Genomic DNA, 12858 nt, shown 5'->3' on the forward strand with positions numbered 1-12858 from the left:
TTTCTTTCTTTCTTTTTCAGTGTCCTTAATTGTAGCACAATTTACTATTTTTTCCAGTTTTTTTTCGGGTCCTAAACTTACAAAGCCGTTTTGAGGCCCTAAACAACGTTTTTTTGGAAAACGGACAAACTATAGTTTTGAATAGAATTTGTAGTAAATAGTTTTATTCCTCGAATAGATCTTTCTAATGAGGTATCGTGCACGTCAAATGGAGATCGAATGCCAAAGTTACGACCCCAATAAGTTGATGTACCAATTTACCCCAATGAGGCCCACAGTTTTGGTGCATCATCTCCTAGGGTTAGGTTTTTGGATGTTTAGGATTTCCCATTGTTTCTCAATAATAAATAGGCTTTTGAGCCTCATTGTAACACATTTCATAGGCATTTAGCCGTCACATCTCTTCTCAGAGATAAGCTACCATCGCTCGAGCTAGTTTATTTCTATTCTATATGTAAGCATACTTCAGTTCTTTGATGTTAGTGAAATGAAGTTTTATTTCTACTGCATCTCTGTGTTTATGTTTATATCTATTCTTTGTTGTGTTTCTGCATAATTCTAGATTAGACAAATGAATTTAGTTTTTTCTTGATCTTCTCCAAGAGTTTTATGCACCCAACTAAATAAGAGTAGACGTAAACAAAGCAAACCTTTTTCGTTGTAACTGAATAACACCATAATGAAGCTCACCATCATGGAAGGGGATTATTGTGCTCATAATTAGGGACATTAATGGCACATGCGAACTGGAGATCAATGCTTTGCAATCGAAGCCCATCCCTCAAGTTTTGGAGATCAATGCTTAGTGGTGGAAGCGGTGTAGTGAACTCTTCTTGGACATCTCAAAGTCATGGAGGCCTGTGCCACATGATGGATGCACTTGTTGGGTCTTGACAACAGTATCAGAGAGCCATGTCACATAAGAAGTTCAATCTAATGACAAAAGATAATTCAATTGTCTAACACAGGATCGACAATGCACAATGGCAGCAGGAGGGGAGTTCTTCCCAATGGGAACGTCATAAACAATTGAAGGCTCCAATTAAAAGAATCTTAAGGCATGGGATGAAAATATTCCATATATGAATATAAAAATGTTATAATAGAGAAATTCATAACTCTATACAACAACCACCATTTGATATTGTCTAGTATTTCTACAATAAATTTTTTTATAAAGATAAGTGTGGCAAACATAGAGAAATCAAGCAAAATGAGGATCAATTGCAAAACGGTCTGCAACACAATAAATAATAAGCATAGAGGGTATCATAATTTTTAAGAAGGGAAGTTCTACTTGATCAAAACAAGGGTAAAAATTGAAGGGAAAAAACTAAACCCAATAAAATATGGGTGCTTCAAAATCTTGAAGAGGATCACTATCCTTTGTAACAAACATAAAATCTGAAGTTGGAAACTTCAAAGCTAGATGAAGGTGAACTGCCCCATTACTATAGGTTGCCTCGAGTGAAAATTTTGTAGGTTAGAGAGCAAAGGGAAATGGATGAATATTGTATTGTGCGGATAAAAACTAGGGAAACCCATCGAGCTATAAAGAGTATACACAAATGCTTCAATCCTAGAGAAAATACAGAGTTGCAACAGGCTGGTAATAACTTTCCTCACCAGTTAAAAAGATAAAATATGTTTTGGAGGGCAAGAAACCCCATGGGAGATGGTCTTAAGTATATTTCTAAATTATTTCTTTTTAATGTTTTAGTTGGCATAGAAGTGTTGATTTAAGAATGGTGAAAATTAAAATTATTACATAAAATACTTTCAAATTTATAGTTAACAAAAAAGTGGAGACTGTTGGAATTTTCTTTTTCTTGGTCGAAGGAAACTGTATTGATGGAGAAGCAAAAATTTATAACAACACGGAGAGGCAGAAACCTATAACAAAGGGGAAAAACCTTAGAGTTGAATACTGACCATTGTAAATAAGTAATGGCAGGGAATAAGAGTAAAAAATAGTAGCCAAATATTGACCACTATGGTTTTGTAACAACAGGGAATGTTCTACGAGATATCTCGAGGAACCCTAGATACCTATTTTCACAATGCAAAGATTGTTAAAATGCCACAAAGCACCAAAATTACCATGGCAATAGTTTTAAACTTCATAGTAACAGGGAACAAACTGCCTCGGCATGAAAAAGTTGCAGGATTTCATGAAACGTTTCCCTTGCGGATGATAAATTAGAAAATGTAAAGGACGATGCAAAATTTGTCGTGCCAGGGCACTGTGCAAGGACCTCCAAGGAGAAATTCATGCCCTTAACACCATTAAAATCAACACACATTCCTTATAAAACCAATAGAGTAAACGATATCTATAATGTAAAGTATTACAGATGGAATTATAGAGACATTGCACGTCCGAAAAAATATCTTACTGTTTAAAAAAAATAAAGAAAAACTCTATTGAGAAAATGGATACAGATTCATTACAACTAAAATTCTAGTTTTTGCGGGATTTGAAGCTGCAACAAAATCCCTGTGCCCTAACATGCTTCTTTTGAATACAACACTAAAGATTTATTGTTCTAGCCGAAAATATATAATAAGGAATGAAAAGAAATTGGAAGTTTACTTACACAGAGGAAGGTTTCCTTTGAAAAAATGGTAGATTCCCAGCTCTGAAACGCAACAATCCCTTGCAAGTTATCGACAAGCAAACAAATTTTGTTGTTTATTGATATTCTCAAAGAGTGTGATGCACCCAAATAAATAAGAGTAGACGTAGAAAAAGCAAGCCTTTTTCTTTGTAGCTGAATAATACTAGACTGAAGCTCACCATCATGGAGGGGATTTATTGTGCTCATAATCAGGGGCATTAATGGCACCTACAAATTGGAGATCAATGCTCTATAGTGGAAGCCCATCCCTCAAATTTTGGAGATTCAATGCTTAGTGTTGGAAATGGTGTAACGAACTGTTCTCGATCGTCTCAAATTCATGGAGGCCTGTGCTAGGTGATGGAGGCACTCGTCAGTCTTAGTAGCGGTCTCGGAGAGCCATGCGACATAAGAAATTCAATCCGACGACAGATGATAATTCAATCATCTAACACAAGATTGACGACGCATAATAGAAGTGAGAGGGGAGTTCTTCTCAAAGGGAACGTCATAAAAAATTGAAGGCTACTTGTTGTAACTTTTTCTGACACCTTTAAAAGCTACAACAAATTTTGAAATTAGCTAATTTGTTTTTTGGCTAAATTTCGGGCATATTTAAATTTCCATGGTAAAAGTGTTTTTATACAAGTTACTAAGTAATTTATTAATATTTTTAATTAGAAATAGGCTTAGTTTTATAAAATTATGATCATATATTTTTATAAAATTATTTATTTATAACTAAAATTTATTAAAAATTATTGAGCCCAACTCAATCTACAGACAGACCTAAGTTTATTTCAAAAATAAAGGGTCCGCCATACACCAAGTTTACTAAGAAATCAAGCTAGCGCACAACATCAACTGTCAAGCCATGAGACAATGGGGAAGCACGTATTTGCACAACACGTCAATGAAATATCAAAGTATTGATGTATATAAAGAGCATAAAACTCCTTCAATCATCGATGTGGGATATATTTCTTATGCCAAATAGAAAAACATCCAATGTCAAGGATTATTGTCAAAAGGTTTTCTTTTGATCTATGGTTATGAAGGCATGCAATATAGTGCTTTATAAATATGGCGAAAAGATTATTCAAGTCTAATGACAACCATCACAACGCATTCGAATAAAATCATCATGTGGTTCTTGAATGAAGCAATTTTGATCACAAAAAAAATGAATATCCATATACCCAAATCCAGACAGGTGTCATTCATCCAAGACAATAGAGGAATACAAGATAAAATACTAGTGACTTTCAATGGTAGTTATCAGAGGTTAAAGATCAACGGGTGGAGTTAAATTGTGCCCCCCTAGGCTATTCGAATTTTAATTGGGGGGGGTTCCCAAATTAGTTGTTTTGACCAAAAAAAATTTCATACGTGGCATGCTCCAGTTAATTGTGCACCCCCCTTGCCATAAACAATTTACAATTATAAACCCTCCCTTCAAACAACCTATGGTTTTATGTTTTCATATGATATACCAAAGGTACCATTGATGATGAAGGTTTTAGGAAACAATGTAACCTCCTTTCCTGACAAGGAGCAACACAATCACTCCCTAGATTTGAACACGTTGAAGGGAGACAATAATTGCATATGTGTGGCTTTGTTTCATGTTAGATCGTTGAAATTTGGCAACAGATTGTGAAGACAAGATAGTGAGGGTTTTCAAATTGGAGAAATTGCTTTTATGCTTGTAACAACTACTCCATCTTGGTGTAATGAGTCAACAGAGAAGTTAACACTATGCAATTCTTGTGGATAGAGATTGAGCATTGAAGTAACTCTTACTAATTACATGAAATTGTAATCTAGAGAGCATGGAACCAATGGTTTTGTAGATTACACATGGCCTTGTGGACATCGATCTCAATACACTAAAAGGGAAGCCAATTACACAATCAACATCAGATTTTCTTATTGAGCAAGTGAATCAATTCCCTAGAGAAATGACAATGGTTATATTTGGGTCATTCATAAACAAAGTGTTGGTAATAGAATAAAATCCTGAAATTCCACAGAGAAATGAGAAGATAGGCACGACTATTAGATTTGATTTGAAAAACAAAATCCGTAGGGTTTCGAGGGAGATAATTTAGGGTACAGTTTCTAAGCAATTGAGGTCGAATTTTAAAAATCTTGAACGTGGGTTTTGTGCAGAACGACATCAATTGGATCTCATGCACGGATTTCTGCAAAATTTTGAGTGGTTTGAGAGATTCCTGGGGTTCTCTAAATAATATACATTCATATTTCCTAAATGGACGAATTTCATAAAATATACAACTCAGATCTGCCAACAAAAATACATAAGGCATTTCCTTTTATACAACATTGGGGATTTTGCTTTATGGTGACATATTGTTTCTCATCCTTAGATATTATTCAATTGAATCAACACGATAGACCTTGGAGCATATATTTAATGATCACACACCCAGTCATGCTTCTGCTTCTATAGTATTGGAGCTTCAATAAATTCTATGATACCTCAGTGGATGAAACTACAAATTTTATATGTGCTGCTTTGATGGACTATCCAAGGTGTTTCTATTGGAATTTTTTCTATTGTAGGACTGAGATATTTACCTACTCAGTTCAATTTCACATAGAATTTAAAGGAAATTCTATCTTCATAGTTAGAGGAGGCACATAGTGCATTCAAATTTATCCTGGAAATGTCTACAAGTGTGATAAGGCGTTTGTATGGGACCAAACTTGAAATATGGAATTCATGCCACGATTGCAACATGGCTGAGTTGGCTAAAATGAAAAGAAAAGGAATTATTTCTATCAAGTTCTCTGATTGTTCCAATTAGAAGAACCATAAGAGGCATTTGAGCTCATGTATTGTAGGAATGTAAAACACAGACTTATGCAAGGGAACACTCCTGCACTCGCTACTATTGGAATTCTCAAGTTTTTTAAGATAGACGATCAATTGTCTGCACAAATTGCTGGACAAATAGACAATCTAAATTGGATACTTCAATTTTTTGTGGAAGTAATGAGTAGCTCCAAGTTTAATCCAACATGAAAGCCAACAAAATCTTTCTGCAGATTCAAATATTTTACAGGTTAATGGAAATATAAGAGATTAAAAGGAGCATTTTTTATGATTACATGGGAATTTCTCGAGATTTGAAGAAATGTTTCAAGTTACTACAGGCAATAAACTTCAATGTTTGTAGGGCAGTTCGATGTTACCATGATTGATACACTGCAAAGGTGAAACGATCATGAATTATTGCCATGAAGAAGATCGTTTGTTATTATTTGCAATTGTGAGGCCTGTTAGCTATATGTGTTGATTTAATGACTAATAAACATAACTGAATGGAGTAAGAACCATACGCTACAATCTTGAAATGTCTCGAAGGTCTTGAAATGAGGTCGAAGGATTGATTTATTACAAATGAAATAGGTAATAAATTGAATTGAAAGGGAAGAGTTGTGTTTTGCCAACTACCTAACACAAGTACAAGTAGGACTTTGCAAACTTGACAGATATTCAGAGAACACAGGTGGTAGAATTTCCCAGGAGCATCATTAACAATCAAGGAAAATTGTTCCAAAATTTTTTGTAATAAATTAAATATTATTAATTCTAGTAAGATTTAAATAGTGTTTGACCATGGATATTTAAAGAGTAGTGGGAGTATATAAGTGGCAGAGCTTTCCTTATTTAAAGGGCAGACGATAGTTTTGTGGAAATAGTTTCAATAACTCCAGATTCCAAGGCAGATGACTAGCATTAGTAAATCATTTTCAAATTAAGGAAAAATTTGAGGTAGTATTTGGGCAGTTAGTCCCAAGGATGAAGGTAGTCAATCAACAATCAACGAATCAGCTCCATATTTCAAGCAAACTATTCAAATATTGTTTTTATTTTTGGTTTATTGTTCAATTTTTTATTCCAGAAAGCTAAACACAGTTAGCTTGATGTAATGTTATATATATTATATGATTTGTAATGAACAAGGGTTAGCTTTTGATGCCAGAACCCTGCCATTTTTGTAAATATTTTTATTACAGGAGATTAATTGAAGTATTCTAGCTCCAGTTCATGACAGAATTTGTTTTTTCTCTGTATGTTTCTACAATTATTTCATACTTTATTTTTGCATATGTTCAGAGCAACAAAGTAGCTAAGGCAAGTCTAGGTTAGAGTATCAACCTCCCCACCAGCCTACTGTGAATTTATTATCATTAGAGAGATTATCTTATTGAATTGTTTATTTGAAATAAGCTCCTTTGCATATTTTATTGTCACCTTCTTTCATTTCTTGAATGTACATTTGTTTGGTTGTAGAATTATTCTACACACATCTACTACATTTGATTTATTAAGTATTCAATATGAATACTTAACAAATTATGCTATTTTGTCAAAGATAGATGTTGGCACTTTGATCAAGTTTTTGTAGGAGAAGGATTTATTTATGAGCAAATATTGGGTATTCATTAGCAACCACCTATAACAAATAACAAATAATAAATTTGGTCATTTTTCTTCAAAGGTTGTTCTCCAATGATAATGAACATCGTTAAAAAAGGCCTCATAACACTTGAGGTAGCCCCCTCTAGTTCAAGGGCTAGCTTGAACCTAAATTTTGATCGAGTTGGTTTCTCTTTGCAGCCTCGTAGCCAAGAACTGCCTTCGAGAAACAGATACAACACTACCATTAAAATAATCTAAAGACATGGGATGAAAATATTCCATACATGAATATAACAATGTTATAACAGAGAAATTCATAGTTCTATACAACAATCGCCATTTGATATTTGTCTAGGATTTCTACCAGAAACTCTATTTGTAAAGATGAGCGTGACAAACATAGAGAAATGGAGCAAAATGAGGGTAAATTCCAAAAACCCCCACAACACAATAAATGCCAAGCATAGAGAGTATAATCATTTCAAAAAGGGTACTTGCTACTTGAGCAAAGCATGGGTATAAAAATGAAGGCAGAAAACTAAACCCAATACAATATGGGCACTTCGAAATCTTGAAGAGGATCATTGTCCTCTGTAACAAATATAAAATCTGAATTTGGAACCTTAAAAGGTAGATGAAGATGAACTGCCCCATTACTATAGGTTGCCTTCAATGAAAAACTTGTTGGTTAGAAAGCAAAGGGAAATGGAAGAATATTTTATTGTGTAGATAAAAATCGGGGAAACCCATTGAGCTACAAAGAGTATACACAAATGCATCAATCCATGAGAAAACACCAAATTTTTTCAATGTGAGGTGGAATACGTTGCAGTAGGTGTTTGATACCTCACTAGTTAAAAAGATAAAATTTGTTTTGGAGCACAAAATCCCCCATGGGAGAGGGTCTTACCCATAAGTATCTCTTTAAATTATTGTCTTTTAATGTTTTACTTGGCACAGAAGTGTTGATTTAAAAATGGTAAAAATAAAATAAAATTACTACATAAAAAATAATTTGAATTTACAGTTAAGAAAAAAGTGGATATCATGGCAATTTTCTTTTGTTAGGCCAAAGGAAACTATATCTATGCAGAATCAAAAATGTATAACAACATGGAGAGGTAGAAACCCATAATAGAGGGGAAAGACGCAAAAATTTTAGAGTTGAATACCTACCATTGTAAATTAGGAATGACGGGGAATAAGAGTCAAAAACAATAGCCATACGGTGACCATTGTGGTTTTGAAACAATAGGGAATGTTCTCTAAGATATCTCGGGGGGATTCAACCCATATGTATGCATATAAGTACCTAGGAGGGGTTCTTGCAACTAAAATTGTGTCCATTGTACATGCTGAATAACCCTTGATACTTAATTTCATAATGCAGACATCACTTGAATGCCACAGAGCACCAAAATTACCATGGCAATAGTTCGAAACTACATAGTAACAAGGAACAAACTGCCTCAACATGATAAAAAACGTTTGAAACACTATAGAATTTCACGAATCATTTCCCTTACAAACAAGCAGTTAGAAAGGGTAAAGGACGAGGCAAAAAATTTTGGGTCAGGGCATCGTGCAAGGACCTCCAAGGAGAAATTCCTACCATTGACACCATTAAAATCAACACACATTGCTTAGAAAACCAACAGACTAAACAATGTGTACAATGTAAAGTATTACGAACATAATGACAGACATTGCACGCTCGAAAAAATTATCTTACTAATTAAAAACAAATAAAGAAAAGAACTCATGAGAAAATGGATGGAGGTTCATTACAGCTAAAATTAAATGCTTTGCGGCATTTGAAGCTGCAACGAAATCCCTATGCCCTAGCACTCTTCTTTTGAATACAATACTAAAACTTTACTATTCTAGCTGAAAATATATAATAAAGTATGAAAAAACTTGGAAGTTTACTATTGTAGCGGTTTCAACACCCTCAAAAATTTTGGCCTACATTCAAATTTTGGAGCCTACTGTGGATCATGTGATCGTTCATTCCTTAGTAAATTACTGGTAATCTCATGATTTCAAGTTCCCTTCCTAAATCTTAAGAGTCGTTCACACTTTCATCTTTATATAGCATGTGTCATCTTTGGGCATGGGGATTATCGCTTGTCATGCAAAAGGAATTTTGTTTTGCTTCAAGGGGAAATCTTTGTAAAAGTGGGATTGTTCTCATCATATAGACACGATTCGAACTCATTTCCAAAGTTTCACGTATTATTACATGTGTCACCATTATCCTCACAAAGTCTATCAACAGAGTCACACTTGTCGTAAGCTGCCACAAAGGTTGTTGCATTAAGCGAAGTATGTTTTCATATGTTCTGAATGGTCTATGTTACATCACTAAGTGTTCAAGTGTGTGATCGTAGTCAAGTTCTATCATTGTTCACATCGGTTCCACTAATCCCACACTTAGCCAAATTCTGGAGTATTCCTAGCAACCTAGCCTCATCTAGCCTTACTAAACTGCTACCTTCGCATCTGCAACCCTCAAGATTTTCCATTTCCTGATGGAACTGCGCAGAAAATCCAGCCTCCGTTGGAATCCAAAATTGTGTAGTGCTTCCTCTGTTGTCCTTACCTCAACTAGAACCCACTGTCTCCAAAAACTGCATAGTTTTTTCCCTCAAGCATCTCAGTTGCCCAGTCCACCTTGCCTCCTAAAACTACGTAAATTTTTCCTCCCTTGACCTTATCCTGGAGTAGTCACTGCCTGCTTAAATTTTTCAATTGTCTCTCAGTGGCCACTGCGCAATTCCTTCCCTCAGTGAGGAATGTGCAGAAATTTCCCTCAGTCTGAACTGAGCTCTGCACTGCGCAGTCTCGATGATCAAGCTTGAACCTTGGTTACTTGAACTATGCAATTGTGCAGTCACTGGGCCTTCTCCCATGGTCTTTCACTCAGTCTTGACCCATTTTATTGATCCAAGTGCAACATCTTAGATGAGGGGTTTATCAAACTGATGTCATAATGTCATGAGTGGATTACATATACAAGAATTCTACCAGGCTATGAAAAGATTATGAAAAAGGATATTAAGAAGGATGACATGTTAGATGACTCTCAAGGAGTTGAGTAGAAAGATAGTTATCAGATAAGAATACCAAGGAACCCAAGGTATGATAGAAGATTGGGACTGCATGAAGACTCCATCTGATGCATAACACTTTGGAGGGTAGGTATGGAAAACAAATCACATATTTTTTAAATACACCTCTTAATTTAGCATGAAGGATTGGTTATCATTTTCGTATCATTATGTATTCAATAACATGTATGGTTGTAAGCACTTAAATTCATTCCATTTGTTTCCTTTAAGTGTCTCACTCCCTTTGGCTTGTTCGATTGACTGTCATCTTTTGGCATGTTTGACCATTATTTCATGTTTACGAACCTTTCTTGATGGTTTTGAAGGTTTATCTTTGTGTATACGATTTTAACTAGCCATGTAAACACCTGTCGCACTCATACACAACGTCTTGATCATTGTCACACAAGTGTCGTCAAGGTTGTCCTAAGTCCATCTCAAGTGTCGCACTTGTCGCTTTTCATTTTAGGACAGTCTCACAGAGGGTAATGCTTTTTTTTTTGTTCTGACGGTCTATGTTGTCATTTCGTCGAAGTATGCTAAGTGTGTGATCACAATTTTTAGTTCCTCACAAGTTCACTTTCCTCCCACACTTAGCCATTTCTTCGAAAAACCTTTCGACCGGGCAACTCACTTTCAGCGGACCCTGATTGAGTTGCGCATTCCATAGTCTCAGCCCTCAATGATGTGACCTTTCTGACTGGAACTACGCAGTCCCTGTCCTCCAGGGCAGTTGCACTGTGCAATTCCAAAGTTCAACAACCTTCCTTGACTCCCATAATTGCGCAACAGTTCCTTCCAGTCTAGCTTGAACTACACATTTCGCACTTTCAGTCCTCAAGCTTTTCCCTTGCATGTTGGAATCCCATAGTGCGTAGAGAGCCCAACCTTGCTTGGCCTCCAAAACTACGCATAGGTGTCCCCCAGTGTCCTCCCTCAATCGGAGCTCACTGTCCTCAAGGACTGCATAGTTTTGGCTTCCAAGCCTCTCTGTCACCCAGTCCTCCATGCCTCTAAACACTGTGCGTAACTGACCTCCCTTGGCCTCACCTTGCACTAGCCACTGCTAACTTGAACTGCACAATCATGTCTTCTAGTGGCCACTGCGCAATTTTTCTCCTCAATGAGGATTTTTCTCAAAAGTTCCTTAGTCAAGCCAGAGCTGCACTCTGCACAGTCTTAGTGATCAAGCTCTCTCCCTGCCAACTAGAACTGCAGAATGTGCATCCACTAAGCCTTTTCTCCCATCCTGTGACTTGTCTCAAGCTCAGTCTATGGATGATAATTCACCATCTTAGAGAAGGAAGTTTTCAGATTGATTTCGTCCCGTCATGAGTGAATTGTACGAACAAGTACACTCTCGAGCCATGGTGAGATGATAAAGAAAGAGAAGAAGGAGGGAAGCGTGCTTGAAGAGTCACTTGCAGCGGAATGGACAAAGGAACCTATCAAGACCAAGCAAAAGGAACACATGTATGCAACCACCTCTCAATACTGAAGATCATTGAAGACCCCACATCATCAAGTTATTCGGAGGAGAAGAGAGAGCACACCCAAGAACACATCTATCACTTAGCAGCAATAACGGCTTGATATTGCCACCTCAACAAGCTAGTCCATGTCAGCAGTGTCATGTCAAGTCATGTCATGAGTTGTCAAAGGCCACATCACTATTATGAGCCATTTCGTAACACCCCCTCCTCCCAGGTCCACCCAGGCAACCTACCAGTCGGGGTAAACATGCGACGAGAGAGGCTACTATAAGGGATTCGACTTCCTTGGTGACCTTAAGGAAATGGAATCGACAAAACATATCAAACAAAATCATCCACATCAGCAACACCACCCTCAGGGACATTTCATCCACTCAGACATCATGTCCATGTGTCCCACTGATAATTTAAGCCTTTTAACCCCTGGTCGCTCTCATGTTATAGGCATAATAGCGTCTAGCAACCCAAAGTTTCTCTCATAGGCCTATGTGCCAGTGACCCCTTTGAGCCACTTTTCTAGCCCAGAATCTCGGACTCTGCCCAGAACTTGCTACAACCTTCAGAATCCATAAAAGACATGATAACAATGTTAATAAATCAAAAATCAACCTCGGGACTAGGCTTGAGCATCCCCAACCGGGACTGACATTTTGTCAAACACTTGGCATCAATGCAACCTACAGGTCTAGGATACAAGACAGAGCATAAATAACTTAAATAACTTATGAAACATAACCAAAAGGATCACCTCCTTCTCCATTGAGCTATTATATCATCAATTAGGTCTTGCATCCATCCATTTAGCAATTACAAGTAAATACATGAAATAACCATGACATGAACCAGTCATTTAACCATGCTTATAACCAGCATAAAACCATATAAATATTAGAGATATGACAACCATTAAATCCACATATAAATTAGTGCAAAAGTAAGAGAACTTAGCTTTTATTAATCATAGGCAAATCCGACCAGGTTCAGGACTTCCACGTACCACCTGACCATAGACATGGCTAAACCAAATCTCTCTTTCAGCTAGTCACCCCTGTACCATATTCCAAGCATGAATGTGGGATCTCATAGAACAACCAATCCACGAACAACCAAGGGAATCCAAAGGTTAAACCACCTCCACCCTCACCAAACCGTAATCACACCAAAATCGGTGCTCTGATCACAAC

The sequence above is a fragment of the Pinus tabuliformis genome, chromosome 2_2, assembly GCF_031772625.1.
Source record: "Pinus tabuliformis cultivar Carrire ecotype Pingquan chromosome 2_2, CPIR1, whole genome shotgun sequence".
NCBI lineage: Eukaryota > Viridiplantae > Streptophyta > Pinopsida > Pinales > Pinaceae > Pinus > Pinus tabuliformis.